At 39.5% G+C, this 20237-nt stretch overlaps 1 long non-coding RNA gene across 1 annotated transcript; it reads left to right on the plus strand.

Moving 5' to 3' along the window:
* Positions 1-19099: 19099 nt before the first annotated feature.
* On the plus strand, positions 19100-19996 carry LOC103591089. Its single transcript, XR_550530.1, has 2 exons — positions 19100-19258; positions 19876-19996. It is a non-coding gene; the product is annotated as an uncharacterized LOC103591089 (long non-coding RNA).
* Positions 19997-20237: the final 241 nt, after the last annotated feature.

Genomic DNA, 20237 nt, shown 5'->3' on the forward strand with positions numbered 1-20237 from the left:
CTGACATAATAAGAGAGACAGCATACAGGGCTGTAGGGACAAAGGAGATAGAAACCTAAATGTCTTTTTTTTTTTTGTAGGATATAGGCAAACAATCTCCATTTGGTAGGATATAGCACGTTGGCATTTGAGAAAACAGTAGAAGCAGGAAGGTCCTTCTCATCTCCTGCCCCTCTCCCCTGAAGCAGATCATAAGACCCTCATTTGAGAGGTACCCTCCCTATACCCAGAAAAAAGGAGCATTCTTACGTCTGAAGACACAGAGCAGATTCTGAACAAGCAGGCCTTGCTAAATTCCCCCCAATTTATTACCATTAGATTATACTCTCTTTGTCCAATCATTCTTCTCTACAACTAACCACCTCTTCATCAAACCTAAGCATAAAAATACACAAGTTTACCTGTTTCTTTGGTCTTTATTTCCTTATGAAGGCTCCTGTGTCACATAAAACTTTTGTTAAATAGATTTGTATTCCTTTCTCTTGTTAATCTATCTTTTGTGATAGGTTCCTCACTCATGAAGCTAGCAATGGGTAAGGAAAAAAATCTTTTCTCCCCTATAATACATTGTACTACAGTTTACAAGATGTATCCTTAAAGGAAGGTGATGTACCCTTTTTTCCCCCTTTCTCCTTCCTGCTGACTGGAATGTAGATTTAATCTCTGGTGTGAAGCACAGCAGACAGCAAGATACAAGGAACCTAAGTCTCTAACACCATGGAATGCCATACCATACTTGGACTGACAACCTCATAGACTAAAAAGACTTCTGGAATATGACAGAGAAACAAACTTCTACCTTGTTAAGCTACTATTATCTGGAGTATTTTTGTTGCTTGCAAACAAACTTAATCTAACTATTCATCCTCTTTCTTTCTTTCTTTCTTTTTTTTTTAAGATGACCGGTAAGGGGATCTCAACCCTTGGCTTGGTGTTGTCAGCACCACACTCAGCCAGTGAAGCCAACCGGCCATCCCTATATAGGATCCGAACCCGTGGCCTTGTTGTTATCAGCACCGCACTCTCCTGAGTGAGCCACAGGCCGGCCCTTATTCATCCTCTTTCTATTACTGAGCAGCAAGACTTGTGTCTTTGCTAGCGTAAACAGAAGAATATCCTCTCTATACCACAGAACTTTATGAATTTGTCCATCCTGATTTAGCTAGTGATATATTAAAGGGGGAAAAGAAATTTGGAAGAATCATCCTCTCTTAAGATAAAAACTCAGCTATTGACATGCATAGTACTATTTTGCTTTCAGAAGCTGAATGTCATATAGATCTTTTTGCATCCTTTCCATTTCAAATTCTAATTTCCCAGTTCTGCCAGCCAGATCAACCCCTCTGCCAATTAGAGCAAAAATTGTGTTCTGAGAAACGCATATGAACCTTGAAAGAGGTGATTAGATTGTGGACCATGCCATAGTGAATGGATTAAAAATGGTGGTCATGGGCATGGTTCTGAGTGGTTTTTTGTTTTGTTTTTAAAAGATGACCTGTTCGGGCCGGCCCGTGGCTCACTCGGGAGAGTGCGGTACTGATAACACCAAGGCCCCGGGTTCGGATCCCATATAGGGATGGCTATATGACATTCAGCTTCTGAAAGCAAAATAGTACTATGCATGTCAATAGCTGAGTTTGTTAAGATCCCCTTTCCGGTCATCTTTTTCTGACCCCCTTACCCGCCATCTTTTTTTTTTTTTTTAAAAAAGATGCCCGGTAAGGGGGTCAGAAAAAGATGACCGGTAAGGGGGGCAGAAAAAGGTGACCGGGAAGGGGATCTTAACCCTTGACTTGGTGTTGTCAGCACCATGCTCACCCAGTGAGCTAACCAGGCATCCCTATATGGGATCCGAACCCGGGGCCTTGGTGTTATCAGCACCGCACTCTCCCGAGTGAGCCACGGGCTGGTCCCAGTTCTGAGTGGTTTAAAAAGAGAGTGAATTAGGTTACTCTCTCTCTGCTCTCTCTGCTTCCACCATCTTGCAATGTGAGACCCCTGGATCACTGTTGCCACCACCAGATGGACTTCAGACTTCCCAGCCTCAGAAACTAAGCAAAAAATTTCGTTTTCTATATAAATCACCAGTTTCAGGTATTTTGTTATAAGCAACAGAAATGGACCCATGCTTGAAACAATTTTGAGTTTTTTCTTCTTTTGGCTAAAAAATGACCTTCCTTGATTGCAAATTCCTTGTTTGTTTTTGTTTGTTTGTTTTGCAGCTGGCAAGTACAGGGATCTGAACTCTTGACTTTGGTGTTACAACACCATGCTCTAACCAACTGAGCTAACTGTCCAGCCCTGAAATGACACAGTCCTTAATCTAAAGTGAATAAGTAACAAACTGACCATGCACTGGTGTAACTGCTGAAATTAGCGCAATGAGGGTACTTCAAAAATTTTGTGGAAAAATGGAATTGAAAGATAACACAAATCTTTCCATGAACTTTTTGAAGCCTCCTCATATATCAGACATTTATTCTGGGATGTTTCTAAAATTTAGAAAACTGATTCCCCTTCAATGAATACTGCTCTTTACTGAAGGACAAAACAATGTTACACGGTGTAGCTGGTGGGGCAGGTAAGTACTCCTTCAGGTGGTGGGTGCTCACTGCTGCACTAGATCCGTCAGTCTCCTTGGGTCTCCAGTCTTCCTTTCAGGGAGCATTTTCGGTCAATCAAGTCCAAGCTAGGCACTCATATCATTGTTCCTAGTAAACTAGCAACACAGCCTTGTGAACCAAGACCTTAGACATTTCCACCAAGTTCTTTCAAGTGCTGCTTTCTATTCACTGGCTACCATAGATCATTCCAGCTCAACAGACAGTACCTGGAGTATATTCCCAGCCATTTTAGCCTCAGCTCTTTTTGTAAGTAAGGAACAGAAATCTACTCAAATTAGTTTAAGTAAAGGGGATGGAGATGTGTGGTAATAAAGATCTCATAAAATCAAACACAGTCAAGCTTCCTGGGAAATGAGGCTTCATGAGTATGAAGTTGTCAGGGAACAAGGAATCTACATTCTCCCTTTTTCTGTCTCACTGCATCCAAGTGGTGTCTCCTCTCCTTTCTCTTAGCACATCTAGTCCATATTCCTCTTTGATTTAGCTGGAGATTAATGTACTGTTCCCAAAATGTCACACAGACTTCAAGTCTATATGACCTTTTAGCATAACTACCTTCAGGCTTTAGGTGTCTGTTTAAAGTCTTCGAGAGAGAGAGAGTGACAGTGAATGAATATAATTTGATACAGGAAAGCCAATGGATGGACTAGTTTTAGCTCAGGTGTCCATCTTATCCAGTCAACCTTAGTTGTAGGGCTGCAAGGTGTTAAAGATCAATCTTGTTCATCAACAACAAAGAAAATGGAAAATAAAAGCAAAACCAACAAACAGGAAGATTAATGGTATTTGGAAATAGTAACAATTACTCCATTTTCATACTCCCTGACATTTTCTCTTAGTATGTTAGCTAGATTTTATAATATTCAGTTGGCAAGAGCTTAAAGTAATTTGTAGGAGCAATGTTGCAGTGTGGATGGAGTTGGGGAATGGACTGTCACTTTCTCATACTATGTACCTGTTCCCTTGTATGTCTTTTTCTTCGTTTTGTTTTTACTCAACCAAATATAAACTGAATTCCTAATTTCTTCATTTTATTTTTACTCAACCAAATGTAAACACTGAATTCCTCCGATCTGCTAGAGGCATTTGATAAACCAAAACTTTTGAAAATATTTAGAACTTTCAAAAGGATCCAACCCTCATTAGTGGTGATTACAGCATTTTAGAGCAGGAAGGGGCTTTACAGCTCATTTAGTTCAATTCAAATAATTTTACAGATGCGTAAATGGAGGAACAGACAAGGGAAGTTAGTGACGCAAGCCCACACAGCTTGTTGGAAATGGAGCTGGACTCCACTTTCTGTCACTGTACTTCTAAGTTCACATATTTCTCAAAAACATTACTTAGCAAAACAGCTCACATTAATAGAAGAGACAAATAAAATCTAAGGTTATTGAAAGATTTTTTCTCTCTTGATATATGCAAATTTTCACTAGATTGCCATGTAATAATTGGTGTGTGTTGCTTACTCTCTAGGGACCTAAGTTCTTTTTGCATTACCATAATTCCCTCTACAAAAATGAAGGTCCATGTAGATTCAAACCCATCAAAGAAGAATTGCCTGATTGGATTACCAGAAAGAATTCTATACCTCTGGTGTTTCAGTTAGTTCATTGTTGCTATGACGATGTTTTTCTCCTCTAACTCTCTTTATATTATTTATGAAATTTTATTATAATAGAATTTAGAATATTAGATCTGGAAGAAACATTAGAAATTATGTAGTCCAACTCTCTCATTAATTTATACCATATTTTGTTCTTATAATTATTGATATAACATACTACTGACATGGCAAAAAGGAATAAGAAAAATCTGGGACTACATGAAATGAAGCATTTTTTGGAGATGGAATGAAACTTATCTTGACGAAGCTTTATTCATTTACACCATAATTATTACCTGAATATTTGTGCAGGATAGATTTTTGTTTTAATTTGCATACTTGAGTCATAATATTCACATATATGACATAAGAAGGTGGATATGTTTACGATTTCTATTACAAAAATAAAACCAACTTTTAGGTGAGTGTCATATTCATAATTAGTAGAGCATCAAATATACATAGATTTTTTTTTTTCCTTTTTGTCTTTTTTCGTGACCGGTAACGGGATCGCAACCCCCGGTGTCACGCCCGCACCGCGCTCAACCAGTGAGGGGACCAGTCTCCACATGGGATCCGAACCCTCGGCGGGAGCGCCGCCACGCTCCCAAGCACTGCGCTCTACTGAGTGCACCACCGGGCCGGCCCTACATAGGTGTTAAATATATCATTGATGTTGAGATTTTTCTCTTGTAGAAAAATCTTAATTTTTACACTAAGTTTTGAACATTCTTTATGCTGTTTGATAACAAAAGTTTATTTTTATAGTGTATTCATTAAATACAGTGCTGTCATGAACAAAACACCATCACAACTATAAGAAATATGTGTTCTAAAGTCCTCTAGCTAAAGTTCTAGGTCAAATGTTCATGTTTTAGTGACCACACACCTTTGAGAACTGAAAGAAGTCTTTCAGCATAGTCATGGAAAGTACAGAAACAAGTCTATTTTTAGTTGCCAAGAACATCACATTCTAGCCAATACATTTTTTTACATGATAGTATGAGCCAAATCTCAGGGTATCATTAAAGAATCCCTTAATATGTGGAACAAAGAGTATTTCTAAAAAGTGTTAAACAAGTTGAATGCCTAAATAGTAAAAAATAGATATCTAAAATTAAAAAAAAAAATTCTTGGATGGCTGGTTTCTCAGTTGGTTAGAGCATAGTGTTGATAACACTGAGGTCAAGGGTTCAGATCCCTGTACTGGCCAACTGCCAAAAAGTAAAAAATAAGGGCCGGCCCGGTGGCGCACTGCTACAGTGCGCCGCTTGGGAGCACTGCGGCACTCCCGCGGAGGGTTCGGATCCCACATACAGACCGGCCGCTCACTGGCTGAGCGAGGTGCGGGTGCAACACCGAGGGTTGCGATCCCGTTGCCGTCCCGGTCCGGTACGGGCGCGACACTGAGGGTTGTGATCCGTTGCCGGTCACGAAAAAAGACAAAAAAAAAAAAAAAGGAAAAAGTAAAAAATAAAATAATTCTTTCTCATTCCTTTGAGAACCTGTTTTGCTGTTGTTAAGCAATTCTCAGATAAGAACAGTACAGCCGTCTTCCCATTCTGGGCTCTCTGACAATTCCAACTCTCTGACAATTCGATTCTGTGCTATTTCCTGTGCTGCAAGTGTGAATTTCTAGGCAACAAAGATTACAAGGTAGGAGCAGTGTGGCTTCCCATTTCCACCTATATTTAAAAGGCAGAGGGGCTGGCCGATTATCTCAGTTGGTTAGAGCAACCTTATAACAAAAATGTCATGGGTTTGGATCCCCATACCCACCAGCCACACCCACTTCCCCCCGAAAAGTAAAAGGCAGGAGGTTGTGTAGAAACTTAGATTGAGCCCACTACATGTCAAAAGTGTTTACATGCATTGTTTCTTTCTTTTTTTTTTTTTTAAAAGATGACCGGTAAGGGGATCTTAACCCTTGACTTGGTGCTGTCAGCACCACACTCACCCAGTGAGCGAACCGGCCATCCCTATATGGGATCTGAACCCGGGGCCTTGGTGTTATCAACACCACACTCTCCCGAGTGAGCCATGGGCCAGCCCTACATGCATTGTTTCAATTAGTCCTTTTATTGACCACAGCGTAGGTTTATTATCTCCATCTCAGACCAGGACGCTATGGGTTTAGGGAAGCTAAGTAATTTGCCTAAGATCATATGGCTAATAAAAGACTGAAAGAGAATGCTTGGTCTGGCCAGAAACAGAGATAGTGTGAGATCAACATCTCCCTCTGGAAGCAACTCACCCAAGTCTTTCTTCTTGGCCCTGCTACACTGCAGTAGCAGCGGCGTAGACAGCCCTGGGCCTCTGTGTAGGATGAAGGCAACTGCTATCCAATAGATGTTTCAGTCTTCAGAAATAAAGGCTATAACCTGCCCAGTGTACTTCGAGTAAAATGCTGTAAAAAATTTAAGGTATAATATCGATTTCCTTCTTTTATTAGCAATTTTCCAGTGAAATTCTCCATGTGGGGTTGCTATAGCTCAAGATATGGGACAATGCTAGGAACCTGTATGGGAGCTACTTTTCTCTTCTGGTAACCTTGAATGAGCTTTACAGGCTTATTATTGTGCTTTCAAACCTTTCCCCATTTGGTTTTTCAATTAATGGGCAATTCATTTCTTAAGACGTAAGTCATTGGATTTCAGCAGATTTTTTTTCTTTCGAAAGCGTGAGATTTACATGTTAATTGTGTTTTGCTCATCTAATTAGATGTGTGAGTTAAGGAGTATAAAATAAGCCACTGGCTACTTTCTCATAAGATACAGTAGGTCTCTCATGTTGAAGAGCAAAATGGCATAAATTGTAATAAAAATAATGTATGATACAATTTCATGTCAGAAGAAAGAATTATTTCCAAGGGCTCTTTTTGAGAAATTAGGTTGGGAGATTGGCTAAATCCTCAATCTTCCCTTCCCTGCTCCTCCACAAAAGAAACAAAGCAGGTATTTTGTAATACACAATTTAAAGTGAAGCTATAATTATCACCTAGTAATCTCTCACTATATATTTCCTGATAACTTTACAGCACTCTACTCAAATAAGCTCTGCAGTGTATTAGTCAATTTCTGTTGCTTATAACAAAATACCTGAAACTGGATAATTTGTTGAGAAACAATATTTATTGCTTACAGTTTTGGAGGCAGGGAAGTCCAAAATCCAGGGAACACATCTGGTGAGAACCTTCTTTGGTGGTGACTTCAACAATGCAGGGTATCACATTGGAAAAAGGGCAGGAGCAAGAGAGAGTCTAACCTCCTCATTCACTCTCCTTTTAAAGCCTCCAGAACCACTCCCATTATTCCAAGAATGGATCAATTCATTTATAATGGGACAGTCCTCACAATCCAACCTTCTCAAGTCCCCACCTTTCAGTTACCATAATAGGATTTCACACCTTCTTAACACTGTCACAGTGGGGGTTAAGTTTCTAATACATGGACTTTGGGGGACACAATTCAATCCAAAGCAAGCTATTAAATGTCAATAATCAATTCCTTGACTAGATTACATAATAGAATAACAAAATACAAATTGTTGTACAACAAACAAATCAAGCCTTTGATCTCTCATAAGAATATGTGCATCCATTTACCCCCAAATGCCAGTATGTCATCTGCAGACAACAAGCAGTACTAACACCACCCCTAGAAACTCATGGAAAAGCCTCTAGGCCTGAAAAGAGCATAGTGAGTCCATTGCCTTCAACTACCTACAGCAAGATATGCAATTTTGTGATTTTCCTAGGACAACCCCTCTTTTAGACCATGCTCCAGCTTTCTGGGACTCCTGAATTCTTTGCCCAAACAACCTGGAACACACATCAGAGCCTGCAGTATCCCTTCCCAGTATCTGTCCTCCCAAAGGTACACCCATTAGATGAATGGGCTAGAGTGTCCACATGAATACTCTAGAGGCCCTTCCTGTTGTGGGTCTGAGCAGGAGGTGGGAAGAGAAGGTGGGGCAGTCTGTAGTCAGTGACCTCCATTTGTACTCATGCCACAGGTGCTGCCAATATTACCTGTTTCCCTGGATAGGACTAGAGTGGGCTTACTCTATCCCCGAAGGACCTAAAATGAAAAGTTGTCATTGCACAGAGAAAGTGAAATGTGTTGCTCTCTCTTAGGGTTCATGTAAAGAGCAATTTGCCAATAGCCCACTTCCTTGTGGAAGCTGCACATTTGAATCCTCTAAAAAATTTATATAATTGCCATAGAATAAGTGTTTACTCAAGCCACAGATTATTTATATATTTTGTCTTACATGGAATATAGAGAAGCTCGTTCCCACTGCTCACCCCTGTACAGTGTAAATGGCCAGAAGGGATGCTTCTTTATCTCAGACATACTATAATATAATTCTATATATGAGTAAAGATTCTTTTTATATGCACAGAATGAAAGCTGGGAGGTTCTATTTGATTACTGTAATTAACATATCATGCTGCTATATCATGCTGCTTTTGAGAATTCAGGGAAAGACTTCTTCTCAGAGAAAATGGGAGATGGTTTCTGAACCTCAAAGGCTTCTATATGTTAGAGACATTTTATGCACTTCCTCAGATTCCCTCTGCCCCCACAGGCTGGCTGCTGTGTCTCAGCCATGGGCACACCTAACTGCCTACTTTGGGACCTGCAAGGTTCTGCTGCCTGAGGCTGATCAGTTAGTTGCTTGTCCAGGATGTTGGCTTTTGTCAGCCACCACTGTGCCAGTCACAGATTTGGAGTTTCTGGCTCCTCTTATTGTGTTGGGATTTGGATGAGCCACCACTCTAAACAGCATAGTGTCTGGCTTCCCAAATGACTGTCAAAGGATCTGGATGATGCAATACAGAGAGCTGGGGTGTTAACAACACATGGGATGAACTTTGACGAACAGAAACAGGAGAGGGAGGGAGCGTGGCAGATCAACCATCCTCCTTCCTCCCTCTCATTGACTGACTGCCCCATGGCAGTTTTCCCACATAGCCTACATGTGCATTGCCTCCCATCCTTTCCTGCACTCCTCCCTTTTCTCGCACTCTCACTGCCCTAGGTTTACTCACTGTGCTAGGTTTACATCTACCAAATAAAGTAAGAGCACTTAATCTCCCTTAGAATCTGTTTTCTAGTAAGCTGGGCTAAAAGGACCACTACATGAATCAGAAAAGATAAAATCCTGGGCCGGCCTGTGGCTCACTCGGGAGAGTGCGGTGCTGATAACACCAAGGCCCCGGGTTCGGATCCCATATAGGGATGGCCGGTTCGCTCACTCAGTGAGCGTGGTGCTGACAACACCAAACCAAGGGTTGAGATCCCCTTACCAGTCATCTTTAAAAAAAAAAAAAAAAAAAAAAATAGAAAAGATAAAATCCTGAGGATATGTAAGGCACAAATACAAGTGGCCTTAGAAATAACTGATGAAGACCTGTTTTTATACTAATATCTTCAAATGGCATGCATATTAATGTTTCAATATGATTTTGGAGGCTCTGTAGCACTTGGATATAAATTTCATCTCTTTTCCCTTGGACTTCTAAGACTCTTACGTCAAAATTAATCAAGAATTTATTGAGAATCTAGCATGGGTGCAACACTATGCAAAGCTTTGAAAACATTAAAAGGGATTAAGACACCTTCTCTGTCCTCTGTCCTCGTAATATAGTTATTACAGGGAGACAACATATAAGTAATGACTTGTGTGGTCAACATTAAAGAGCTGTGCTACATAGAAGTAGGGAAATAAATGAAGGAATCAAGTATCTAGAAAGATTTCATGATGGAGATGAAACTTTTGAATGGAATTTTAAAGGATGGATAATATCTGAATTGGTAGAGGAGAGACAAAAAGGTGCTCCTGGTGAGAGTTTCAAGTCCAAGAGAAGACATGAAGATGAGACTGTATATAGCACTTGCAGTGGACTCCCTATTCCTGCGTTCTTTTTAACAGCATCCCAGGGGGTTATAGATCCCCTAAGTCTCACCTGTAGAACCTAGGTTAATCTATGATATAAAAAAGATTCAGTGCTGGCTGGTTAGCTCAGTTGGTTAGAACACAGACTTGTAACCCCAAGGTCAAGGGTTTGGTTCCCTGTACTGGCCAGCCACCAAAACAAACAAGCAAACAAACAAACAAAAAAAGATTCATAATTTGACAATTTCTTACAATAATAGCAAGAGCAAAAAAATAAGACAAAGCTGAATCTCAACTTCAAATCTGGGTCTTGAAACAAATTCTCAATGGGCCCTCTAAATTTTATTAATAAAATAAACATTTCTGGCTTCTAGTCAAGATGGCAGAACAGACAGTCCCCAGCGTCACTGCCTCCCATAAATCAACCAATTTACAACTATTAAAAAGCAACAACAGCCAAGCTGGGGCTGCTAGAGCTCAGGGGAAGAGGAGAGACCTATGGAGTGCATGAAGGCAGGAGAAGCCCTGAGACAGAAAGAACTGCTCTGACCGTTTCCAGCCCTGGCCGATTCATGGCTGGAGCTGCTGAGTGCACAGAGCAGGAGCTGGCAAAAGCCGCAGCTGAGCCCTTCAAATGGAGTTGCTTGGATGCTTCAGGGGAGAAGAGGGCCTTGGTGGCCCCCATGCCAGCAATACGACTATTGGGTTCCCATGGACCCACATAGGAGCGAGGAGCCACAACCACTGATAAAAAGGAACCACTCAGAGGCCAGTGAATCATTGCAAGGGACTGGTGCAGTGACTGTCCCATGGGAAGTGTTTGGAGCAAGGGTGGTGGGGGAGACGGGCCCACTGGGAGAACATTGAGGCACAGTAAGGACAGCTGATCTGTGCCCCAATCAGCACAGGACTACTCTGTGGAGAATGGCCAGGAATATAGAACTGCAGGGGGTGCAGTTTGCTGAAAAGACTCAGTCCCAGACCAGTGTTTCTATACAACCCAGGTGCACTGGATCTCTCGAGACCTGGAAGTACCTATAAAGTCAACTGTTAAAAACTGAGCTGCACAAAAAGCCTTCCCCAGAGAATCAGCAGCAGAGCAACAATTTAGCTCAACCACAGAGCTCAAGTGCTGGTCCCCACAGGAAGTTCCCCCCATTTTAGAAGTAAGCAAAGGACAACAAATTGGTTCCAGTGCAGACTTTAAGTACTGGGGGAACAGCAAATAATCCAACACAACTGGAAGAAAAAGCAAAATACCCACAGAACAGAAACAAAGTTTGATATTAACTAATGAAGGGTGCACATCACCTAAGAATACCTGTAAAACCTAGAAGGACTGGAAGCCCCTGGCCTACCAAGCCAGGGAGAGGGGAGGGCTAGGGACCTCAGCCATGCCCCCTGACATCTGCAACCAGCCCAGCAATGACCACTGAGCTGCCACAGGAAGCACCCCAGGCTCCCGAGCCGGGGTGGTGGGGGGCGAGGGCTTTAGCGACACCCCGCTGACATTTGCACCCAGCCTGGCAATGACCAAGCCACTGCTGGAAGCCCCCTGGTCTCCCCTGCTGGAATGAGGGGGTGCCACAGGCCTCAACCCCACCCCTCCTCCTTCCTCCTTCTCTCACCCTATTTCTTTCCCACTCTCTTCTCCCCCTTCCCTCCAACTGCTCCACGACAACGTCATAGAATGTAAAAAAAATGATATTAATAAAGAATTCAAACTGTTAAATAAATAAATAAAATAAACATTTCTGAGGGAAAGGTGACTTCTTGATAACCTAGATGCCTGGGTGAATAAATTAACACATATTAAATAGAATAATCATGCTATTTAATAATTTACACAAAAGTGGAAAACATAATAATTCACTTTGGAGTAATACTGAATTATGGTATAACCTAAGAATAAGTGAATTAAGCTCTTTGGCAAAAGATAGTCTAAGTCCTTACTTAACATTCAAGTATGTAAATTGTAAATTTTTGTTGGTCTAGAAGTAAAATAATTTAATTTTATCTGAGGACAGTTTATTAGTTGATAACTCACAATTCAGCATAAAAAGTTCTACTTGAATTCAAATCATTCAATTCAATACAATTCAAAAACTTAAAGGAGCAACTTACAAAGGAAAGGAAAATAGAAAATTAAGAAAAATTCCTAAAGACTCTATAAAAACTCCCATTAAGGGGACAGATTGTGTTCCCAAACTATCTGTCAGCTACAAATTTCTCCTCTTTTCTTGAGTGGAACTAAAATTTCAAAAATTCAGTATATGCAGTATGTACTGGTGAACTAATATGACGAGAGAATTTGTTTCAAAATACTTCAGGGAAAAAATGTTGAGAAGGGAGTGGGCAGGAGGAGGAATATAGGTGATAGGTTCTGGCGATTCGTGAGTCTCTTTCTTTTGTACATATGAATTCTTTATGATATAGAGTTCCTATAAAATCAAATATGTTTTTTTATTATATGATAACTGATAAATCAGGTCTAAATTTTCTGTTTTCTTCAAGAAGTTTATAAATACAAATTTATTATTTTATTTCAGCTAAGTATGTCCTGTTGTTAGGGATATGAGTGAGACAAAGGGATAGATTGGGCAGGAGGAGTGTTGGATGTAAGGAAAATAACAAACAGAGGTTTTTAGAGAGACAGTTTACAGGAGGCAGAAACTGATTAGAGTTGAAGTTTTTGCAACTGAGTGGATAATGGTACCCTTAACTCATGAGAATGTAGGAATAAGACAGGGGTTAGGAGAGGTGATGAAAGGTGTAAAGAGAGTGGTTTGGCTGGGCTGAGTTTGAGACATCTGAAGGATATTCTGTCCAAGGAATATGTTGAAATCTTTACCTTTGCTGTCAATTTATTGAATTGGGTCCCCAAAGTTCATATATTTAAAAGCTTAATTTTCACTGTAACTGTTGAGGGTGAGAAATCCTATTATGGTAATTGAGAGGTGGGGCCTTGAAGAGGTGATTAGATTGTAGGACCAGGACATAGTGAGTGGATTAATAATATTGGTCAGGTGTGTGGTTCTGAGGACTTTAAAAGGAGAGCATGTAAGAGCCTCTGTCTCTCTGCTGTGCCATTTTCTGCCATGTGAGACCCCAACATTGCTGTAAAGCCACCACCAAAGAAGACTGTATTAGCCCATTTCTGTTGCTTATAACAGAATACACAAAACTGGGTATTTTATAATGAAAACGAAATTTATTGCTTATAGTTTTGGAGGCTAAGAAGTCCCAAGTCCAGGGAACATATCTGGTGAGGGGTCTTCTTGGTAGCAACAGTGACCCAGGGTCTCATGTGGCAGAAAATGGCAGAGCAGAGAGAGAGAGAGAGAGAGACTCTTTGTGTGCTTTCCTTTTAAAACCCTCAGGACCATCCTCCTGATCACCATATTTCATCCATTCACTACTGCATGGTCCTACAATCTAATCATCTCTTCAAAGTCCCACCTTTCAATTACCATAATAGAATTTCCCACCCTCAACAGTTATAGTGGGAATTAAGTTGCAGGGAGACATTCAACCCAAGGCAAAGACCCTCAGCAGATGTGTTCCTTGGACTTTGGACTTTCCAGCCTCTGAAATGGTAAGCAGTAAATTTCGTTTTCTTACAAATTATTCAGTTCCAGGTATTTTGTCATAAGTAACAGAAATGGACTAATACAACTTTGAAATAAAATATAACAGTTCTTTTGATATGAATTTTACACCTTGATGTTTTCAGAGGTGTCCTTCCTTTGAATGGGTTTGTTTGCACAGTCTCCTATGGACAGTCTCAGGAAGACTCAGGAGCCCTTGGCTGACTTCAAGTTGCTGAGAAGACATTGATATGTTTTCTGGATTAAGACATTAAAAATTTCAATTATGTTTAATCATGAGAACAAAAATAAAAACTACCAAACCTTGGTACATTGATATTTAGTAATGGGGTGCTTTACAACCATTTATTATCATTTCCTCCCAACTCAGTTGAAATTGCTCTCCTCATTGTTGGTTGAGTAATTTGACCAAAGTCTAATTGGTAAACACAGGCAAAGTCCAAGTTAAAACTCCATGTTTTTATTACTTATTCATTTTGTTTTAACTTTTATTTTATTTTATTTTTTATCTCCACAGCAGTTGTAAACTAATAAAAAAAATTCATGGAACTACCAATAGTACATTCCTGCAGGTAGTATTCTCAGCTGAGCTCCATGTAACAGAAATCAGCTCTCCCTACCCTTCGCATTGCACCTTCACCGAGTTCTTCCAGTAGTGGAATATCTGTCTCTGCTTATATCCCTTTAGTTCATTAGTCCATCATCTTGCAGGTTAAAAAAAGAAATTTCTGTAGGTTATTTTTATATATCTGTTTATGCATGGTGGCTTCCTGTTCACTCCATTCCCAGGACAAATTTCCAGCACTAACCAGGTACCTTTTCTGCCTTCTTTACAAGGAAAGATTTTTGTGAAAATTTGACTTATTAGGTAAAACATAAAATTTGACTTTTCAGATTAATTTCCTTTTTTAGTCTTTATTGGGTTTTCCACAGCTACTTCACTGCTGACTTATAGTGGTCAGTCCTAAGGTAAAATAGCTCTTTTTTTTGTTTTGTTTTGCAATTGTTTTGCCTTAGGTCTCTTTCCTGAGAGTGCTGGTTAAGGGTCCAATCAGAGATAAGGAAGGTTAGATTCTTTTGAGGTTGTGGACAATTCTGTTCTCAAACTTGATGTGAAATCTCATCTTCTGATTGGCCACATGAAAGAATATAATGAGAGAGAACCTAATCAGGTTCCCAACTGATCTAGTGTCATGGGAAAGAGAGGGAACATGACCTTCAATCACAGTGAATCTGCTCAGTGGTAAACTTGGCCTAATTCAAAGTCTCTGCTCAGATCAGTCATCGATGTTTTCCCTTGGGGGTTAGGCTAAGTACAGCAAGAAAGGAAATTAGGAGAAAAGAGCAGAGATCTTAAACTTCTTATCCCAAAAAAGCCAGAATACAGTAAAGTTATGGTAAGCGTGGAAGCCTATAGATGACAGTATCAGGGATAAAGTTGGAATGTCAAGCCTGGGAAGGACAATTCCTGAACATCAGTGAAAAGCCTGAGGAAGAGGATCTTTGACAGAAAGGGGTGCTTAAAGGGAGAAAAAAGGGCACGAAAGACAAGCTCTATCTAGGGTTTTACCTTGGGTAGGTCCTAAAACACTCATTATCTTTGGTGTTAAATAATACCAATGTAAGATCTGCTTTACTCCACTGACATTTTGAGTCACTGTAAAATATAATTATAAAATATTCAGGAAGCAAAACACAGAACAGATCAAGTTACATTTGATTCTGCTTGATGCCTTAGCTCTTTTTGAAGAGCCAGGATTCTGGGCTGCTTGTGAAGATGAACTTTTAATGGAGAAATGATATGATATTGTGGTAAAAGAGTATTTTTGTACATGGTCTACTATATGGTATAGATCAATCAAACATTTATTCAGTTCCAACTGTTGAGTTTAGTTGGGTGTACGGAATAGACTCCACAGTAATTCTTGCCTTAATAATAATTCTGTGCTAATGATCAATGTTTTTTTTTGTAAGTGCCCACAAGTAATCTATTTAACTAATTACACTGTTAACCTTTGTCCAGGATTGGTATTAAAATCATAGATCTTTAGCATCTATCACCCTTTAATTTTTTTCTCTTCACACGGTCCTGATCTGTCTGCTTTTAATCTGTCTTTTTATTTAAAGATCTGATTTTATTTTTTTATTTTAAAATTTTTTTTAAAAGATGACCAGTAAGAGGATCTTAACCCTTGACTTGGTGTTGTCAGCACCACGCTCTCCCAAGTGAGCCAACCAGCCATCCCTATATAGAGATCCAAACCTGTGGCCTTGATGTTATAAGCACCACACTCTCCCAAGTGAGCCGCGGGCCGGCCCTAAAGATCTGATTTTAAAGCAGTTGACAATTTCTTTCCAAAATGCACTTGGAAATTATCCGATGGATATATTTTTCTTACTCGAACCAGGAAAATTAGATTTATTACAAAACTGACATCATTTTGAAAGTGTAATGACATCTTTTGGAAAGCTAAGACTTTGAGTTTGAACTTGGCTGACCTATGTACCATAAAAATCTTTCTAGAAACATCTATTGTCCTAATGTATAATTTTTTTAAAAGTTAAAGACATAAGTTTCATGCAACTATAAAATGAAGATGTGTCAAAGATTGCATCAACTTGTTCATTAATGAGGGAACCAGTAAGATATTAAGACCAATTCAAAGGAGAACTTGAAGAACTTTTTATTTATTTATTTATTTATTTATTTTAAAGATGACCGGTAAGGGAATCTTAACCCGTGACTTGGTGTTGTCAGCACCACGCTCACCCAGTGAGCTAACCAGCCATCCCTATATGGGATCTGAACCCGTGGCCTTGGTGTTATCAGCACCACACTCTCCCGAGTGAGCCACGGGCCGGCCCCTTGAAGAACTTTTTAAAATCAATAAATGTTGGTGTTATATTGATAAATATATATATACACACACACACACATACATACACACAGGAATGCTGAAATAAATTTGTGAACAGATACAAAACTGGTTAATATCCTATAAGGCAATTAAATACAATGTTTGCTTTTTCCCTAGTTATCTATCCTGGTACTTCACCCAGGCCCAGAATCTGGCAAATAGATACCTTCACGACATTCTCCCTTTAATAAAATCTCCCTAAGAGTGTTCTTCCTTCCTTCCCCACCACACCGTGTAGGGTGTATCAGAATGGAGAGGGGTAAATGTAGAGTTTGAAGAAAGCCTCTCCCTTCCACTCTCTCCCTGCAGGTCCACGGACTGTGATGTACCCCACTAGGAGAATGTGTCTTTCCTCATCCTTAAAAATCATTCAACTTCCTCTTTTTCCCCCTCAATAAAATTAATTTTTTCCTTGTCCCATTCCTACTTGCTCTTTTGATAGATTAAAGTGTTAAGGGTATTACATTTCCTGGAAAACATATTTTTGTTTTATCAGGAGCCTTCATTGTCTTAATCCAAAGAAGTTACAAGTGCAAGGATTTCAGGCAGGATGGCAGGTGAAGGAGCTAAATTTTAACATTACTTCAACAAATATTTCCTGAATATCTGGTAAGGGCAAGATACTGTGGATTAGGTTGTACAAGTTGTACATCACTTGGTCTCTGCTTTCACAATTTGGAAAGTGAAATAAAGCATTTATACAGATACATATAAAGCAAGGCATATCTTCTCTTTTACATATTATTAAATTTTTATAATAAAAATGATAGATGATCAATAAAGAAAACCATGAACAGAGAAAAGCAGAAAAAATTATTGAGTTTTACCACCCAAACATAATTATTATTAATAATTTAGGGAAATTTCATTTGGTTCATTTTTTCTTACGTTCACCTTTTACTCTTTCTTTCTTTATACTTATCTTAAATACATGATTTTGCATTTTTTAAAAAAAAAACTTAGTATTATGTTTTAAGTTCTGAAGCATTGCTTCATAGATATCTGTTAGCTTTTGGTTCCTCCCATAGTCTCTATTTTGAGAACTGCCTCTCCCTTGCTCTGAGTGATTACGGTTAGTACCCCACTCCTCCAGAAATAGAGATTGGTCTAAGAATGGGTTTGTGACCATGGACAAAGCCAACCATATTTTAGGATAGTGATATAGACAATCAAAAAGGGACCCTCAGGCCGGCCCGTGGCTCACTCGGTAGAGTGCGGTGCTGATAACACCAAGGCCACGGGTTCGGATCCTATATAGGGATGGCCGGTTTGCTCACTGGCTGAGCGTGGTGCTGACAACACCAAGCCAAGGGTTGAGATCCCCTTACCGGTCATCTTTAAAAAAAAAAAAAGGGACCCTCTAAGAAGTCTCTGAACTGCCAGGGGTCATATTTCCCACCACGTGCGGAAAACCTGCTTGAGAATAAAGCTAATAAGAAAAGGGGGTCGGGGGGAAGAGAAGCACTATATTCCCGAGGACACCGTTTGAGCATCTGGATATAGCTATGCTGAAGCCAGCTCAGAACTGGAATTTATACACAATTTTGTGAGCAGCAAACATTTTATTTGCTTAAATTGAGTTGGGTGGGATTTCCATAATTTGCAATCAAGAGTCCTGACAATATACATGTAATTACACAGTCTTGATCATTATCATTTAAAAATATTTGGTATTCTATGCAAAGACCTTATTTACAGCAAGTTTAATAAATTTGGTCAAAACAATAAAGAGTTCCATACTAAAATTTGTGAAATGCCCTCCCATTGACTTTCCATACTATATTCTCACCTTTCCTTTGATTTATTCTCCTTCCAAGTATTCTCAATAAACAAACATTTATTGATGGGCTATTGAGCGTGTGTTAGTCACTAGTGCAAAGTGCTGGACATACTTGTACAATGATGAGTAAAACAGGCTTGGTCTCTGCCTTTGTGGGGCTTATGATGTCACTGACTTCCTTCTCTCAAATTCTGCAGTCCAGCATTGGTGTTGTAGTATTCTTCTGTGTTCTGTTTTTTTTTTTTTTTTTGTCCTTTTTGAGACCGGCCACACCGCGCTCAGCCAGTGAGCGCTGTGAGCGCACAGGTCATCCCTATATAGGATCCGAACCCATGGCGGAGCGCGCTCCCAGCGCCGCACTCTCCCGACTGCGCCACGGGCTCGGCCCTGTGTTCTGTTTTGAGTCATAAATGGAAATGTTTTTTCAAACAGCAGATCATATTAATATTCTAACACTCTTTTAAAAAACCTTTTATGATTCTGAGATAATTACAATAATGACTATGTAGGCATTAACCAAACAGCGAAGTCAAATAACTAGAAGCCTTTGAAATGGATGAATACTATAAATATTTATGACACTATATAACCTGTTGACTTTTTTTGCTTTTGAAATATACATACCTTAAGTTCCTCTCCTTTTTTGTCTCCTAGACAAATCAAAATAAGGGATCCAGGACTTGAACTGCCCCAGGCTTTCTCACCAACCTCTAAGGAAAGAAAATCTTGAGATCAGGTTGCCAGATGGGAGCTTTCTAACAGAAATGCGAAGTAGGCTGAAGGCTTTACTACGTGGACTTTATTCCACTCCCCAACACTAGGTGAGGAATTAAGTAAAGATCCCCACCATGCCTAAGGACTGCCCTTTATGCCTTTACTAGTGAACGCTCTCAAAAAAAGAGCTATTTAAAGGCAAAATATTTTTCATCATTAAACTGATCATTCAAGTATTAACTTTAAAGACTTACTTCAGAACTAGCAGGCCTTTAATCATTTAAACATTCCCCTGCTCCCAAACCCTGCCCAATGCACATGTGGATTTTACTTTGAAAATTCATGTATTTAAACTGTAAAATTGTGATTATGATTTAGAAAGTGCACAGAGCTTTATTTAGTTAACTATCACCCACTTTTGTTCTTTTCACAAGACTTCAGTATTCCAGTGTAGAGCCATAAAAGGAGCGTGAACTTTCATATCAGAGAAATCTAGATTTGAATCTGTGCTACTTATTTGCTCTGTGATTATGGCTAGTTTATTCAACTTTTCCATGCCTAAGTTTCTTCATATTGAAACAGGCTCGGTTACTATAGGGACATTGCAATTATATGTGAAGTTTTTGGTATGTGATGGATAATAAGTAATTGATAATGTTAAATGTTAAAGTTTTAATACATTTTTTAAAAACCTGGTTTTTTTTCTCCCTCTTATGTTCTCTAGTAATAATCCATGACTTCTGAGTTCCAACACTTGACTGTAAACTCCATGAGGGCAGGAATTCTTATCATCTAGCCCAATGCCTGAAATAGGAAAGGTGATCAATAAATATTTGTCAAATGAATGTGTGTGTCTGTGGCACAATATGCTCAAAATCTGTCATGAGAACAAATATCTTTCCTATGATATGAAAGAATTTCAGGACACATTCTACTGATGGATGAGGTAAGTTATAAGAATACAATCTCATGTTACTCATTGGAAAACATTAACTTCTTCTTTGTTTGGTTCTGCTATTCTTTGGATTATGCCATTGCACAGTGATTTGAGAGCGTTAGCTCTGGGGGTTACACCACATGGTTTGA

The sequence above is a fragment of the Galeopterus variegatus genome, unplaced genomic scaffold, assembly GCF_000696425.1.
Source record: "Galeopterus variegatus unplaced genomic scaffold, G_variegatus-3.0.2 Scaffold53, whole genome shotgun sequence".
Taxonomy (NCBI): Eukaryota; Metazoa; Chordata; class Mammalia; order Dermoptera; family Cynocephalidae; genus Galeopterus; species Galeopterus variegatus.